The 18,962-nt window shown below is 40.6% G+C and overlaps 1 protein-coding gene across 1 annotated transcript in view; it reads left to right on the top strand.

The window, feature by feature from the left end:
- The window catches only part of SLIT3 (slit guidance ligand 3), a 946,021-nt gene that overhangs the window by 538,151 nt on the left and 388,908 nt on the right, over positions 1 to 18,962 (top strand). The gene's annotated exons all lie outside the window — the stretch shown is intronic.

Raw genomic sequence — 18,962 nt, 5'->3', positions numbered from 1 at the left:
CCAAAGAAATATTTGTAAAATATCTTTGACAGAATTAAAATCCTTCAGTTTTTAGCATGAAAATACTATATAGCACTGTTGAAAATGGATGTCAAAATATGCATTTTACAGTTTATTTCCAGAACAAAATGTGCTTTTGGGGACTTTTTCATTAGTAAAAGCCTGTGGGAACAAATTCTGCCAGTGTTTACTCCCTACTATTCCCGTTTGATCAATATGCATGTAACTGATGGTGAAATGTGACCCATCTGATCCTATATTTTCTGACATCTTTTTTTTTAAACTTTCTTTATAGTCACCTTTCCAAAGCATCAGAAATGAGTACAGTAATCCATTGATAATTTTGAGCTCAAGACTTGCACACTGTCATTTGTAATAAATAGGATCCTTTTCTGCTTGTTACCTAGTAGTAAAAACAAGTTTGTATTTTATTTTACAGCATCCTAGACCTCCTAATGTGATCTTGGTTATTTACCTGTGCAAATCTCCGTCTAACTAAATAGGCAGTTGAAACTGAGACTGTTAAGGGTTAATAATAATGTTATATCATTTTTTTTATTTACTTTTCATTTAAATAGAGTGAGAAATACTGGTAGCAGGGCAACACACAAGCTAAGACTGTGGCACGGTACATACACTTTCTTACAAAACTCATTTACTGGAAGCCCAAATGCATGAAAAATAATGCCCTATAAGCCAGCCACTCATCAGTATAATGTTACAATAATCTTTTTGATCTATCAGTTTCAAAACTTGCCTCGGTTTAGAATAGGAAACTGTCTATTGTGATGTGGCAATGAATTTTATAGTAAGGTTGAATTTTCATCTCTCTCTACAGTTGCTGCATGACCCTTTCATCACCCCACAAAAGGTTTTTGCCCCTGTATTCACCTTTGAGCTGACTTTATTTTGTATGTAATTTATTTACTTAGGGAAGCTCAGCTGAGATGCAGCATTGGTTATCGATTAGGTCCTGCTTTTAAAACCACCCCTGCAGCTGGGATGACTGTTTCAAGGAGGTCAAGTGATTTGCCCAGGATGATACAATGAACAGAAGCAGTTTAGCTGCTATTTGAACAGGCTGCTTTCCCAGACTTTTGCTTGATGCATTTGCCTCATATGGCCTGTCTAAGGAGTGATGTTTTCTCTTGAGTAGCTATAGAGTATAATCAAGGGTTAACCTGTAGGCACTAGAGAGGTTAAGCAGCAAGATCCTGTCATCAATAAGCTAGGCAAGCAGCCATTCTGACTGTGAAGGATTGGAGAAATATATTATCAAGCCAAGGTTGAACAGGTATCTTCCATAAAAAATTTAAAAAATTGTTATTCTAGTTAACAAGAAGAAGAGAAATACTCATTTAAAAGATTCAAAGAAGATCTCTGCATATTTGATTAAAGTGCTTTCACATTTCATCTTGAATCAGACCTCAACTAAGGTTACTGACAGGCCATTTTGATCCAAAATGTACCAGAATAGTAGAGAATAGCACCTATTTTCCTTAAACAAGATTACTTGAAGGCTGGTCAGCAGAAAGACCTTTTCTCTGTTTATAGATATATTTGCAGATTGATTGAAAAAAAGAAAATCAAGCAATCAAGAATGGTTGAAATAATTACTTTGTGGGCTGAATTTGTGTGCTACATTTCAGTTTCTTTAACTTCATTTTCTTGAGGATTTTGGAATAATTATTTCATTGCTAAGAAATAAATATGGATGGTCAAATCATTTATGTGGTTGCTCACATTTAAGATGTCTAAGAGAGGCCAAAAAATAAAGTTATGCTTACTTTAAGTTTACTTAAATTAGTTAACAAAGTAAACATGAAATAAATTGCATGGAAAGTTATTAACTTCTACTATAAAGAGAAATATCTAAATGCAAACCAGTGTCTGTGATGGTCTGTGTCAGCAGTGTAATAAAGTGTCAAATTTATTATTTATATTAACATATGTCTCCTGCAAATATACCATGTCTATCTGTATTCTTCTTTTTCATTCAGACATAAAATTGCATACTGGAAGAGGGCTGGGGGTTTTTTGTTGTTATTTTTATACATTCCAACACCTTCTGCAGTAGGTGATTCTTCTGCCATCCTTCTCTTAAAAATAAAAGGATATTTTCTAATCATCTTATTAGAACAATTTCCCTCTGTATAACGGAGGGGATAAAGCCACCTGGGGCTGCCCCATTCTCCTGGTTTGATAGTGTATGTTTTTCTGGGTTGTTATGGCTGGGTTATGGTTGTTCGTGGATATCTGGGTTTCTAAACTGTGACGTTTCAGATGCAAGGTTGAGAAATTCTTGGGTAAGTCCACTAACCTCTCAATGCTAATAGCGATCCAAAAGGAAAGCTGAATGAAGTATATTAGTAACCTGTTAGAAGAATAAGGCTTACACAATGATATCAGCTACCAGTACTGATGCTTGATGCTCGTATTACTTTTATTTAGAAACAGTGTGTTTCAATAAAAATTCTTAATGCTTTAATGCCATTTGTAATTTTTTTTCCATTTCTATCTTAATAAATGTGCTGTGTGGTGATTAATATTATCAATATTCATTCATTGCATTATCCGACACAGGCTTTCAGTTTTTCTGCAATAAAATTCTCCAGTTTTCTTAACTGTGGGATAATGTGTGGTGTAAGCATGCTGAGGAATACATTGGGTGGGGGGCAGCGTGGTGTTGGTAGATGTAGCAGTTTTATACAGGTTTTATACAACTTCAGCGTACCCATAGCTATGTACCTGCCACATAGATAAATAGAAAGATTTTAAAATGATCAGATAGGAACTATAGAAATACTTAAAATAGATGTTGATGTTTTGAATTAAGTAAAATGGTCACATGATTTCATGTAGAAAGAAAAACAAATTCTCTGTGCTGAATGTGTACAAGATGCCCTGTGTATTTAACTGTGCCATAATGGCTCTCAGGATCACTACTCATATAGGATCCGTGATCTGCCAACAAATATTCTACAAGGTGTTTTATACTCACTAGGGTCCCTGTGCCTAATGGGAATTTTCAGGTAAAAAGTGTTAGTTCCAAGGTGCTTGTAAGACTGAAGCTACATGGTGGATTGGTATCACTGGACTGTTCAGTGTGCAGAACATTACACAAATGATCTAAATGTTAAAGTAGGAGTTTTCTTTTTGTGTTGATCAGAGCACAACTCAATTTATTCTTTTATGTACATTTCTAATGTACCCAAGAGTGCTTTGAGTTCTGAACAAAACATTTCAAAAGTAGTAAATTCAGAAATAAAAGGCCAACAGCAAAAGTAAGCTCATATTTAATAGATTAGCATGCCTCAAGGCAGAATGGTGCCTGGAACCCAGACCATTTCAGAATATTTTATTGTTAAAATCAGAATGTTTGACTCCGTTCGTGCCCAAGCTGGCAGGCAACGAAGATCATAAAGTCATGTATCTTTTGTCCCTACACTCATTTGTTTTCAGCAGTGCAGGGAGATAGTTGTTGGGGGGTGTTGATAACCCACAGTAAAGCTTATTAGAATAATCTAACCTCAGAGGCAGAGTCACTGTTGCCACGTCAGCTCACAAGAGATAACTGCATTCTGTTGGTGTTCTGAAATGAGTAAAAAGCAGCTCCACCCATGAGTGGCACCTAATCATCTTAACGTTACACCCTACACATGTAGTACAGACTAAAATTGCCCTCTGGAGCTCTGTAGGAAGGATTGCAATGCTTAAGCCTATGCTAAGCAGGATCAGTATCGGAAAACCCTGGCAGAATGATTTAAAGCTAAAGCAGTTTGAAATGTAGAGCCTTCACTGTGAATGCTCCGTGACTGTGGATTTAAGTCAAATTATTATTTTAAGAGAAGGTTCTGGTTGTGAAGGAACTAATTCCATTTATGTGAAAAAAAAAGGACTGAGAAATATTTAAAAAAAATTTTTTCCCCCTTTGGTACTAGTTGAGCTGTTTTTAAGAGATTTTATAACCTGTGATTGCTTACAATAATATTTTGCTTGTCGATCCCAGTTTGTAACTCAACAAAATGTAAAACTATCAAACCACGGACTTGTTTTCTTCCCCCCCCCATTATAGTTGATATAAAATCTTAACGATTATGGTGCAGTAGTGCTATGAGCTAACTCAGAACATTTACTATTTGCTGTGATTTACCTCATCTTTTTATCTTCTTATAAGCCGAAGAACAATTTTGGTATGCTCTCAGACTACATTTAAACATTTTAATGGTTTTTGACTGCAAAATGTTAATATGAAATATACTAAAATATTAGACTAATAAAATATATGTCATTTGAACATTTAAATCTTGAGATTGTGTCAAGATTTCAGTCTTATCCATCTTAGTCTTGAAGAGAGGTAGGCAGTCTTTTGTGGCTGTGTGTCGAAATGACCCACCCCAGGTCAGAGGCAGGAAGGCAGGTACCACACTGCCACCGCCACTGCGTGTCTCCCTGGCTACACAGGGAAAGCACCCACAGTCAAAACTTCTCCCTGTGAAATTGGGAGAGCACTCGCAGCCAGTGTTCATTGCCACAGCGGTATGGGGAGAGTGCCCACAGCAGGTGCCTCCTGCTGCAGAAGCCCCACACCTATAGGCTGGAACCAAAGTTTGCATTGGTCATTGCTAGCCCCTGCTCTTGACTCTCTAGAAGAAGTAATTGTGGGTGACTGACCCCTGAGTGACTTGTCTTAACAGCTAAGACAGTAGTTCTCAATTTTTTAGACTCAAGACATCCCTTGGAAAATGCCATTTTTCAATTTTCATTCTATTTTTGACTACAGAAAGGTACTAGAGCAATTATTCTGTTGCAAAAAGACTCAAGAAGACCACAGTAGCCCAGAATGTTTTTAATTCTATGAATTCCTATTTGAAATCTTTTGGGTTTATCTTGTGAATCATGGTTGGACATCTACCAGTGCTAACATTGACCAGCACCCTTGAAAGGATCTCAAGGCACAACAGGGTGCCACACTTCCTAGTTGAGAATCACTGAGCTAAGATCTTTCCCATTGCCCATCTCCACCTATCATGATGCCCTCCTTCTGTCTTCCTTAATATCCACCAAAATCCTTAAGCATTTGAAAGTATGGATGTCCTATTTTTCCTCTCAAATATTTATTAAGATAGCAACTAATACAATGAAGGAAATAGTGAAACATAAACGTAAAAACAACCCAGCCAAGTACCTTAGTTAAATATTCTTGCTCTGCTACCTCCAATCATATGTCCTCTCACCCTATTCTTATCACAGGGTCATTAACCTACACCCTGCTCCGAGCTGGCAGAGACACAGGAACTTTCCAGGCGTTCATTCGGCCAGGAGAAACTCTCCCAGAGATGACAACATCCTGGTTCAGGGTCATGGAACTTTTTACCAGATCTACTATTTTTCCTTCATGAGAACCCACAGTGCTTATACATTTGGTCAAATGACATGTCTCCCACTAGAGGTATAACACATATCCACAGCCTGAGTCAGCTGCCACTATCTTTTTACTGTTATATAATGGTAATCTGACAAGGGTTTACTCAGCCCCCTTTCTGCCAAGAGAAAGAGGTTGCATAGATCCAGAAAAGAGCTCTTCGTGTGATTTGCCTTTTGGGGCATGTGTGTAAAGCCATGCTGCCCCATGTAAGTATTTTGGCTTATGTTTTTTTGAATGTGCTTATGATTATATGAGAGGTAATGATTTTTTTTTTTGGACGATATTTTTTTTGGACCAACTCCACAGATGGAATAGAGTTAGAGGAATAAAGTTTGTTTATTTATGTTTTATTTGTCTAACTTCAGCCCAATCATAGAGTTGATCTATAAAACCTATCACCCTAAAAATTCCTTGCCGCTCACATAATTCCTGGACCATCAGGCTACAACATTATTCTAACACTTACTACTGTGGCACATGTATGAATAGGCAGTATTACAGATGTAAGTAAGTCCAGAGGCATGTAAGCTATATTTGATGCATTAAGGCAGCAGTTCCCAAACTGTGGGTTGCGACCCCAAATGGGGTTGCAACATTAGCAGATGGGGTTGCAGGAGAGGGGAGCTGTGGGTTGGGAGTGACGGGCCATGCTGAGGAAATAGGGTCATGCTGAGGAAATGGGGCCATAAATGGGGTCATGCTGAGGAAAAGTTAGAGAAGCACTGCATTAAGGCGCTTAACTCTGGAGACTTATTTGCTTTTCCTTTTGAAATGGGTATGATCTGCTTGTCACCAGTCCAAAAAACTAATGCCATATTATAGCATTTATACATGTACATATACATCCTATGTCTGACATATATCGTAACATTCACTTAGCAGCACATAGGTGATGGAAGGCCACACATATGGCGGTATTACCACAGTGCTGCCATCCATGTAGGAGAAAGATCCCTGTGCATAGAGTACTACTCTCCCAGTGCAGAGTGTATCTGGATCCTGTACAGAGGTCAGAGTGGGGGTGGGGGCTGGAGTTTGGCCAGTCTGATTTATGCAGATCCTATGGCTTCAAACCCCTACACAGAGGTCAACCCCCCTGCTCCAGCTCATAAGACAAAACTATCAGGAGCAGAGAGGCTGCATGCTGTTTGCATCCTGCATCCACTTCCAGCCTATGCACTACATTCTTTGTAGTTTCTCTGCACTAATGCTATGTTGAGGTTTTCTGTAGGATCACAGATTTCACCCAAAATCTAAGCGTGAAATTTTATCAGTATTATTAATGACTTGTAATTTTTTGTTGGTGACATTTCCTGCTTGGGATTAGGGTCCTCCTTCACAGACATCCATTTTGTTCACAACTGCTGAAAGTAAAAGAAGAAAAAAATGGAACCCAAATAAGCACAAGTCCTTTTGAGGATTTAAAAACCAGTATAACAGATAACTTTTAGTTTTTACTAACAAACACCCATTTTATCTTCCTGATTTCTCCTTCTCTTCCCCTTTGGGTCTATGGCAATGAAGAACAACAGATGGTTATCAGTCAAGAGTAACTAGGGAAACTGCAAGACCTACCCAAATTGCTATGGAGACAGCCATTTATGTCTTTGGTATGCACTATTTGTTACATCAGCAACCAGAGACAGTAAAATAAGGATGTTGTAAAGACTGAAATTGAAAGATGTTGGATGTAGGGGTAGAATGGCTTTCCAGGTTCCCGTGTTGTTTGAGTTTTGCATCAAACTTGTATGTCTGCTTAAAAAGGTGATTGTCTTAAAATACTAAAACCATACAATTAAAAATATGTATAAATTAAAGCAAAGATCCTGTCATTTTAAACAGCATATGGTCTGCAGAGTAATTGTTTTAGAGAACAGTAACACAGAATGGGAATGAGAATTTAGCAGACCTGATCCTCACCAATTCCTCCATGTAGCTCGGCTATTTCTGCATAGTTGCCATCATCGAAACATTTGAAATCATTTTGGAATGCTATCAGATGTGGATTTCAGACTGAAAGCACTGTCACCCAGCTAGTGATCTCATGTCAGCCTTTTGATCTTCTTCAGCCTTTTTATTATTTTGCAGTCAGTTTATGAAATCTACAGATTCTTTAATAAAATGCTTAGTGGTTGTTAATGGTCTTAGAGTAATTCTTCAAAGGCAACATTAGAAGATATAAAAAAGGTAAAATGTTAAAAAAATTAAAGATAAAAATGTAGAGACCAAAAGAACCGAATAGTTGAGCCTGCTTTTTCCATTTAGAGCATGTACTTTTCTATTGAACATTATGAAGGGACATATGCCCAAGGTTCTTAGGTATAAGAGAATATTACTTAGTCACCTTTCTTTCAGTTGTTCATGTACTTATATGATTGAAGGATTGGTTCTTAATTGAGACAATGATAATATACTAATATTTTTGGTTCATGTGAACTATCAAAGTGATGAGCTGTGGGAGTGCTAAGTATGATGGCATACAATCCTGATCATGGCTCTACTAGAATTGTAAGGAAAATAATTCTACAAACAATTCTATCAAAATGTGCTTTTTAAGGGGGCAGATTAATGAAACCTAATCTTGTCCTAATTTATCCCACTAAGCAGTAGACTCATATTCTCACTAACTGCCCATAAAATACTTTAATCTAAAATACAGTAAAATATTTTAATATGACAATGCACTTATTATTGGCGTTTCCCGTGGATGTATGAGATACCCTTTCATTAGCTAAGGCATGACATGTGTCTGTGATACAACCTGCCATGTGTGTTTTTACTAGAGTGGAGCTCTTAAACAAGCAACTATTAGAATGTAAAAGTATTCTATTTAGGAATCACATATGCTAAATAGAAATGTACAATATAGGAAATAAGAGATACTGAATGAAAATAACTGCAAAGTATGAGCAATAGTACTTGTTTTAACAGATTCATGCTTAAATATTTAACTAGAAGCCAGACAAAGCAAATATATTAAATTAACCTAATATTATATTAATCTTGTCTTCAGTTGAGCTTTGCAGTGATCAGAGCACTGTTTGCACATTTTAAAAAATCTCCCCGTAATACAAATAGAATACAGAAAATAAAATAAGAATTTAGTTTATTATTGCAAAATGCTTACTACTTGAAGGTCTACTTTTCTGTATAGAAGTATGGTTTGTTAATTGCAGAAAATACAGCAAATTCTATTATATCAGATTGTAAAACAAAAGACTAGTCTTATTTGCAGAGTAATTACCAATATTATATATTCAGATGTGGGACATAAAAGGATTTTTTATATGGAGAAAGGAGATCAAGTTCTTGAAATCCTGTTTATTTCTGTGATGTTATTTGAAGTTTCAGTCACACCTTATAATAGATAATATATAAAACACAAATAAGTGAACAAAAGCAATGTGCTATCATCAGAAAATTATAATCTTAAAGTCTAGATAAGTCTCTTGGATATGTAATTGTTGAAATATAGTGATTTACTAGCTGTGGTGAAGCAGCATTTTTTTAGTAAAAGATATCCTAATTTTCTGGATTTAAAATGCTAATTTTGAAGATTAATTTTTTTCTCAGTCTGTGGATGTGTTGCTTACAAATAATGCATTTGACACTTTTTAAATAAAAGCAGTGGTAAGTGGATAAAGACATACAAGCATAATAATACATTTAATGTTCTCTGTAAACAAAGTTAGTTGAAGGAGGCAGATCTGTAGAACAAATCATTCATATCTTTTGTCATCGGTTTACAAGTCTTCATTTGTTCAGGATTCATTCTTGACCCAAAATGTTTTGTAGCTGGTAAATCTTTCTTGATGTCACATTTCACTCCTTTTTCCTCAGATCTTCTCACATTACTCTCTGTTGCTGTTAGCATGATCTAGTAGTTAATTGTCTGTCATGGAAGTCTCAGATTCTTCAAGTCTCTTGAGTGAAGTCAGAGCAGTAAATTCAATCACATACAATCATGTTGTAGGGTTTCCCATGCTTGCAACTCAACTCACTGATGTCAGAACAAGAGACCACTCAGGCAAAAGTTGCATAGCCAAATTCTAGTTCTGTCTCTCATATATGAGGTTATGTACAAGAGTTTAATATTTAAATCCAATAAAGCTTTCATTCAAATTAACATGGGAAATTCATTTTAATCTGACAAAATTCTGGAAGTTTAAAACTAAGGCCACATACAGATGTTCAGTTTCTCCTGGGAGAGCTGCTGCTGTACAGTGCACAGATGTTCAGGATTTTCCTCCTAGAGCAAAAATGGCCACACAGGAACAAAATAACCTGTGAACAGCCTGAATTAAAACACTCCTAGGAGTTTCTCCTGGGAGAGTTAGTGTTTGTACAACTGAACTTACCCTTTTGAGAGAAGCCACAGCAGTCCCCCAGCAGATACTTTGCTCCCCTCATTCAATCCCCTTCCCCTCCCCATCCCAGACCGTGTGTTGCTTGGGTTGGACTCTACTTTTTCAGCAGAGCAGGCAGCAGAACATACCCCTTTACAATTCTACATTGTGCTGCAGGCAGCCACGGTATGACAGGATGAGGGAGGCTACAGAGTTGCTGAGTTGTATGCACAGGGTTCCCCTGGCTGTGAAGTATCAGCACTGCAGGCTCCCTGTTCTTCAGGGGCTCAGCATTTGAATATCTGTTCAGGCTTCTCTGCATAAGTTTCTCTACCAGGAAAACAAGCCTAGGAGAATTCTCCCTGAAAATGTATATATGTATACACAACTTAAGTTTGGCACTCCTCCCTGAATTCACTACTGTCTTGCTAGTTATTACAGTAAATGTGCTGCATACTGCTTAGAGCAATTGTTCTCAACATTTTCAGACTCTAGGCACCACTAAGTAGACTTGAGGCACCCCTTGGAAAATGTCAACTCTTAGTTTCCACTCAATTTTTGACAACAGAAAGGGAATAGAGCAATTCTTCTGTTGCAAAGAACTCAGAAAGACCACTACAGCTCAGAATAATTGTTTACATGTTTTTGCTATGGATTCTTTCGTGTTACCAGAATACCCTTTACCAACTGAATATGGGTAACACTGGGTGAATCTACACTGTCATGGGGTATCCCCCAAAAATGTGAAAATTACCCTGCTCTGAGGGTAGTTTGCCCTGCTCTTGCCTACCATGCCTTGATGTTAATAGATGTATATATTGCAGGAGGCTGCCCTGATCTTACTATAATGACCACCCAGCTTGTGTTTCTGGATTTATGGACCAATCACATGGAGTACCTCCCCTACACCATGTCCCATGCCTTGCAGATGGCATCCTTACAGATATTCAACTGATTGCTCATACAGCCCCCTCATTGGGCCTTCTGACTCCTCAGCCTCTCTCAGCCCCACTCCAGATCCTCAGACCTCTCAGTCTCTCTCGGCACCACTCAGGTTGTCAGACTCCTCAGTTGGAAGGGACCTGAGCAGATCATCAAGTCCAACCCCCTGCCATAGCAGGAAAGAGTACTGGGGTCAAACAACCCTGGCAAGGTATTCATCCAACCTTTTAGTGGGCAGTAGGAGCCAGCACCACTTCTAGCCACTCTGACAGTGAAGTAGCACCTCCTGATTTCTAGCCTGAATCTACCCTCTGCCAGCTTGTGACTGTTATTTCTTGTCACTCCTGGTAGTGGTCAGGGGAACAGGGACTCTCTGAATGCCTCCTGGTCCCTCCTGACTAGTTTGTAAATGGCCATTAGAACCCCTCTCACCTTTCTCTTGTGGAGGCTGAACAGGTTCAGGTCCTTTAGCTTCTCCTCTTAGAACCTGCCTTGCAGGCCACTGGTCATGTGGGTTGCCCTCCTCTTGACCCGCTCTATGTTGTCCACATCCCTCCTGAAGTCCAGTGCCCAGAACTGGATGCAGTACTCCAGCTGTGGCCTGACCAGTGTCGCATAGAGGGGGAGGATCACCTCCTTGGATCTGCTTGAGATGCATTTGTGGATACATAAGGTATGGTTGGCCTTCCTGACCGCTTCCCCACACTGTCAGCCATGTTCATCTTGTCATCAATGAGGACTCCAAGATCCTTTTCTGCCTCTGCACTGATGAGAAGGGAGTTACCCAGCCTACAGGTATCCTGCTGGTTCTTCCTCCCCAGGTGCAGTACCTTGCACTTGTCAGTGTTGAAACCCATCCTGTTCTCGTCCGCCCACCCCTGTAACCTGTCCAGGTACAATTGCATGCTATTCCTTCCTTCTAGTCTGCCCACTTCTCCCCACATCTTAGTGTCGTCTGCGAATTTGAACAGGGTACTTTTTACCCCCTCATCCAAGTCGCTTATGAAGATGTTGAACAGTGCAGGCCCGAGGACCAAGCCCTGCAGAACCCCACTACCCACACCCCTCCAGGTCGAATAAGACCTGTCCACCACCACTCTCTCGGTGCAGCCCTCCAGCCAATTAGTGATCCCATCTGACTGTGTAGGTATCGATGCCACAGTCTCCTAGTTTTTTAATGATAATGGGGTGAGAGACAGTGTTGAAGGCCTTCCTAAAGTCCAGAAAGACTACATCCACTGTTACACCTGCGTATAAGGATTTTGTGACCTGGTTATAGAAAGCCACCAGGTAGGTCTGACAGGACCTGGCTCTAATGAACCTGTGTTGGTTGCCTCTAAGCATAATCTCCATTGCTGGCCCCTCGCAGACATGTGCCAGGATAATTCTCTCAAAAAGCTTACCCAGGACCAAGGAAAGACTAACTGGCCTATAGTTTCCTGGGTCCTCCTTCCTCCCTTTTTTGAAAATGGGAACCACATTTTCAAACCACATTTCATGGACGCTGCCCCACCACAGGCAGCTTCACCATGCTAACCAACCCCAGTAGGGTGTAGTTTTAGGTCTTACCCAGGACCGGTCTTCAGGCCTACAAGCCCTTTCTGGGCTTCTCCTAGGTGTCCTACACCCCTCCTGGGCAGCTAACCACTGGGTACTTTGGCCCTGGCTCTATCTCCACTCAGAATCCTCCATCTCTGGCCCCAAGCTCACTCTCAAACCCCTGTCCTTGATCCCTCTTCCTCAGACAGCCTAGCACCAGCCATCATCATCCTGGGCTGCCTGCAGCTTGGCCGTTCGCTTTCAGCTTTGCCTTCCCCCCCACCCCACAACAGGGATCTCTGGCCTCTCCTACACCCTGGCCCCACCTCTAGGCCAATCAAGACTCCAAGTTCCTGGTTCTGGAAGTTTCTCATGGTAGTCTATTTCACCCTTCAGCCTTTCCCGAACTCTGGCCCCAGCATAGACCAGTCAAGGTTCCCAGGGTCAGTCCTCCAGCTGTCAGCCTTCTCAGGCCCTTCACTAAATCATTCCCTTTCTCTGAGCTCATCCAGAGACCCCCATAGATTTGTAATGCATCCCATTTCTTTTTCTGGGCTCATCTGCGCTCCTCAATAGGCTCCCAAGTTCTGCCACACTCACTGGGTTCACCTAGCATTTCCCTAGGTCTCTCACTCATCCAGCCCTTCTCTCAGGGCTCACCTAGCTCTTGAACAGGCCCACTAATTCCCAAACCCTCTTCCAGGGCTCGCCTGCTCCTTACCCAGCCCTTGTGTAGTCAGCTCCTCACACATTGGACATGCCTGGCCTCTCACTAGACTCCTTCACAAACAGCCCCTCTCTCTCTGGCTCTGGACCCCACACTACGTCCCCAGGAACCTGCTCCATCCACTTAGTTCCTATCCAAACCTACAAATGTTATTCTCTATGCTGGCATTCAGGAGCTTCAGGCTTCCTGCTGGATGATATTCCTCCACCAATTTCCACAATGTTACTCCCAACCCTGCTCTCAGGCTCTGAGCTTATATGCTGTCTAAGCCCAGCCCTCCTCCCTTGCAATCAAGTGACTCCCTTGATCAGGCCTAGCCTCACCTGCTGGCACCTGGGTCAGCTGACTTTCAAATTAGGCCTGATCCCCATCTGCCAGTGGCTCAGAAGGCTGCCTGACTACATAAAGTGGCAGGCACACCACGTGCCCTGCCACATACACGTGCAATTAATGTGAAGCAATAAACTCTAGCATATATCTGCCAGAGTTTATTGCTCCCAGGCACCACATTTACACATGTGCCCAGAACTGCAGCATCTGGCTGGCAGGGAATCTGGTGGGGGTCAGCCTGCCTGGCAGGCCAGAGCTGCTCTGACCCAGTTCAGTGTGTTGCAAAGCGGCTGGCTGGGGCATGAGGGTGCTCCAGTGTGGAGTTAGCAAGCAGGCAGATCCCACACTGAAGCATCCTTGTGTTCCAGCCAGCCCCATCAGCATCTACACGTTTTGCTGCACAGCAAATAATGCCATGGCAGGATAGTACTTGTATTTACAATAATGCCACTATGGGATAATACTTGTATTTACAAGTACTAACCAACAGCAGCATTTATTAAATTACTACAACCTACGAAAGCTGCAAATGTAGGTGTAGAGACTTTACTGCAGAGCTAATTAGTCATATCTGCAGTAAATGTCTTGTGTAGATGTGCCCAATGAGGAGAAAAGCTTCTTCTACAAATATCTGGAAGCTGTCATATTAAATTGTTGTATGAATCTCAGTGAACACTACCATTAAACCTATCTATAATATTGCAATAACTGACAAATGTGGTATGCAGTACTTTTAAGCATGTTTTTAATACTATTTGCAGAGTGAAGCAATAAGAGAGGAGAGACAAGTGTAGTTCATTATTTATCTCATGAAAATATGGGTCCTAGCTTTCCTCAAATGCTGGTTTGTTTGTTTGGGCTTTTTTAAATACAAATTCTCAGTTTTGGCTATCAATGAATACCATTGGTTTGGTTTTGTTGTGCCATTTATAAATACTACAATTTTTTATCTGATAGAACATGAAAGACAGGGGATGTGTTCACCACATAACAAAGGTATAAGTGTAGCATGTGCAAGCATATTTGTCCTAACTTAAACTAGATAGAATGGGCAAAATTAATATTTAAGACAAAGCAACATAAGCTATATGCCATATGCATTTCAGAGTACAAACTCTTAGGTATATGCTGATTACCAGCACATGTTAACGACCTTGCTTTCATATGGCTGTGTTACCAAAAATAACTAAATGGAGCTAGTATGGAATCATCTGGCATATGGTACCGTCCAACCTTGTTCATGCTGGTTAGACGTACCCTATAATATAGTAATATAATATAATAGTTCTTGAAAGTGACATGTTGCTTTTGAAGGTAAGATAATTATCTAGGTTTTCTAATCATTTACTGTATGCCTTCAAATCGTCACACAAGCTCTGCTTAATATCTAGCACAGTACCATGAAGTATAGTATAAGTAGGCAGAAACTGAGTAGAGGTGAAGTGACTTGCCCAGGTTAACACAGTTTTCCCTCAGTTAGGCACACACATGTTTTATTAAGATTTTAAGACTATCAGTAATCCTGGTAACTTCAGAGGGATAATTTATGTGTATAAATGTGATCAGGGCTGTTTGCAGAAACAGGGCCTTATATATTACCAGAACTTACAATAAACCAGGGATGATGCGTAGGGGTGCACACGGGTGCAAATGCACCCCCTGAGCGTAGCGGTACTCCCCCTACAAAAAGGCACCACTGACACTGTCAGCAGCGCTTGTGGGCAGTCACTGCTTGCCACCCTGCTGCTGACACTGCTGACACCACTGGCGGTATCTGTAGGCAGTCTACAGGTGGTCACCGACCCCTGGCTGGCACTCGCCACCCCTGGCCCCCCCACCACTGACAGTGCCAGCAGCATCTACAGGAGATCCTGCTTATCACTGCTGTGCTACCCCAGCCGGCGGGGGCATACATCGTTCATGCAATAAATTCAGGAGACACGTGTCCTGGGGTCTTTTTAGTCCATTTTATGGCTGGCTGTCAGAGACCATCACCTATAGCTTGTTTGTTAGGAAGATGAAATTATCCTTAAAGTACAAAGTGCTTTATCCATATGGAAAGCTTCCTAATTTAGGACCCACTCTTAAATCTGTTAAAACTGTTATATCTGTAGTGCTTGCCTTCTTTTTCTGAATGGCCCCATCAATTCATAGGACCTTTATTTGTAGTTAATGTTGGCAGGATTGGATTTGCATAAACTAGATCTTTTACTAATTACCAGTTACACCTTTTAGACTAAACTCAATCTATGACAGCAGTATTTTTTTTAAATAAACACACTCTGTATGTATGCTGTAGCATAATTAGCAGAAGGTTTTATGATGCTAAATATCTATAATAATCTCTCTGAGCTTATATAGTTGTATCTTTGCATATCTGGCAAAAATTGACAGCACGCTGTACCTCAATTAAAATGAAGCAATGCATTTTAATGAGTTTTAAAAGGAAGAACTAGGTAGTACTCATGTCTAATGAGTTGTTCTTGATTTTTCTTTATCATAAAGTATCAAATGGAAAGTACACATGAATTAGATCAAGTTTATACTTGATAAAACAAATTGAAATGTAAAATTTTAGACATGCAAGTAACAAATGTTGGGATTTAAAAATATACTATTAAGTTAAAATCTTTCCTGGTCCCTAAGAAATATGCAGAATTACAAATATGTGTGTTGGGAGTATAAATTAACTTTCTGACAGAAGAAAAATCCCTTTTGGATGATTTTACATCTCCAGTTTCTGGATGAGAAACATTGCTGAAAGTTTTGCCGAATTCAGCATATTCTCTTAAGTTATGTGAGCTATGAGAAAACTTAGCTGGGTTTATGCTTACTAAGGTTTTTTGGTAGCCTTTATGGTCTACATGATTTTTTCATAACCTTTAAATCAGAAAAGGCTTGATGTTTACTGTGATTGGTCTATTTGGATGAACCCACACCAGCTTGGATAAACTTTGCATGGGTTTTAAATAAAAAGAAGTTCAACATTCTCAATGGGCTCAATTTGTACCTATCTAGAGATTGATAAATAAGATTTTTAAAAGTGGTACTATTATTTAGAACTTAAAATGGACATATACATTCTACATAAAAAAGCCTCTTGCTATTTAATATTTTTTTATATTTTACTGTCCACTTCATGGTTTATTTCTAGTTGATTAAATGGGAAAGTTGTTGGGGCAAGGAATGTTCTATCGATGCTTGTACCACATAGAGCACAGACAACGCAACAAATAATCATAAAAATGACTATGACAAACTTTCCACCACATTACTTGAGCATATCTGTACCATCGTGTAACATGTGGGCATCCTGGGGCTGGTTTGAATGCTAGCCTGCTCACTTGCCCGAGGACAAACCACCTGCCTCCTTCTGGCGTGCTTTGATGATACTAATTGAAAGATGGTACCCAGGCAGGAGGCTGCCCATTTACTTTCCCTGATGCCAAGGGCCTATACACACAGATCTGACCTGCCCTAAACGATGTTCCTTGCCTTGCAGATTGAATCCATGGCCTAACACCTGACCTACAACTTGTCTGGCCTAACACCTGGCCACTCAATCAATCTGGGCTCCCAGGCCCTCCCTGGTCCTTGGTTTCCCAGGCCAGCTCTCCACCCCATCCACTCAGGACTTCCAGCTCCTACCTTTTCTCAAGCTCCGAGCGCAGCTCAGGACCCTCATGGTCCCCTCACACCCCACACTGGGCCTCAGCAATACACTTATCCCTTAGCCTGAGGAGCCTCATATCTAGCCCTCTTGGCTTAGGGTCCCACCCCCCTGGAGTGTCACATCTGACTCGTTAATGCCACTCAGGTCTTGCAGTGAGCCTGGAAGCTGCCTCATTTCCCTTCCTGACCTGAGCCCTGCCTCAGGACAAAGCATGATCCTGGGCTCCTGCTTTCTGTTCGGGGTTTGCTCCCCTAGCCTTTCCCCTCCATGGAGTCACCTGCAAGGCAGCAGGGGCTGAGGTTTTCTGGTGTGCCATACCCACCCTTCACTGGGTAGGCACACGTGTGGCATTTCCTGGAGACTGCCCTGCCCTTGGCAGTCTCATCACACCATCCAGCCCCAGCAGGGTATGGTTTTAAGTCATGCCCCGGGACCAAGAGCCTCCAGCCATCCCCATAGCTCCTACCCTGTACTTCCAAAATGGTATGAGCAGCAGCTCCAGCCAGGTGGTATTCTTCTCCCAGCTGCTGGCAGCAGACAGCTGGCTTTACTGCTCAAGGACCCTGCAGGCTGCTTTGCTGAATGCTCATGCCCCTGTGAGAGACACCCTGTGCTCTGTTACACATTGCAAATATGTATAAGCATATTTCCTATGTACATATTATTTCCATAATATTGTTTATATTGCTGAAGTACCTAGAAGTCCCAAAGAAATCATAGCACCATTGTTCTACATGTCTTACAGACATATAAGGTGTTATAGACATGTTCTGGGATGGAGAGGGGGGCATTTTAATTAAAGCAGCTCTGAGAGCTACTGTAATAGAAGTACCCACAGCATCATGTATATTCAGCATCCTGTGCTTCAAAACAGCATTGGGGTCACTTTAACTAAAGCTCATTCGACAAGCTTTAGTTAAAGCCCCCTGCTGCCATTTTGAAATGAGGGGTTGCTGAATACACCTGATGCAGAGGCTGCTAGAGTGTACTAATTAGCACACTCCAGCATACTAGCAGGAAACTCGAGTAATTGAGTCTGCTGTGACGCATGCACGTGCTAATTAGCATGCATTGGAGCAAAACTCCACCACATGTATAGGTGCCCATGGAAGTGAAAGGGCCTGCTCCACCAGGCTTATAGTCTAAGCAAAAGAAAAAGGAAGGATACAGGACCAAAGGGTGTATATTCACATATTATGAATTGTCTCCCCAGTTTTTAAATGCATATAAAGTTTATTTAGGAGCACATAAATCCCTGTGTCTTACAATATAAATAATCATATTGTAGCAAGTTAAATATTAAACTTTTTAAAGTAAGATACGAGCATAACCCCCCAGTTTTCTGCTTGAAATAGAGACCCATGTGCCTGCATGTTCCCATTCATGCATTAATATACATTTAAAACATGCATCTGGAGACAAATAAAAGAGAAAAGTCAATATTAGGTATATTAAATTACACTTGTTTTCAAGCAAAGTAATATTTTTAAAGCCACGTGTGTAGAATGTTTTCTATCAATGGATTTCTCTCACTGATGCAGTTAAACAGAATGTGTATTTGGACAGAAATCTTTCAATAGAATGGCCTACCAGATGGGACCAGTAACAATGCAGAAAAGCATCGAACCACCACAGACATTTGGTGCTTAGAATAATAAAAAGACTATAAAATTAGATTAGTTGAGTCTAATTTGGAATTGGTATATTCCCCATGCACTCTTGCAGCTCTTGGGCAGATAAAGGCTTGAGATTTAGTACTGTCAGGACAGAGAACTGCAACTTCCAGTAAAAGAAAAAAAGGCATTCTGGGAGGTCACAGAGGGCAGAGCAGTGACCTGCAATGATTTACAGGCCTTTAGCTTAATGAAATTGTTTCAGTGACATGACGGTAAAAGCTCATAATGGATTGGATGCCCTAATGTAATGAAATTACTCCCTTCTGCCTTAAAAAAAAAAGCACAATTAATATTTACTGAG

Source organism: Crocodylus siamensis, chromosome 10, assembly GCF_052110815.1.
Source record: "Crocodylus siamensis isolate JL-2025a chromosome 10, ASM5211081v1, whole genome shotgun sequence".
Classification (NCBI taxonomy): domain Eukaryota; kingdom Metazoa; phylum Chordata; order Crocodylia; family Crocodylidae; genus Crocodylus; species Crocodylus siamensis.
This window is presented reverse-complemented; position numbering and strand designations above follow the sequence as displayed.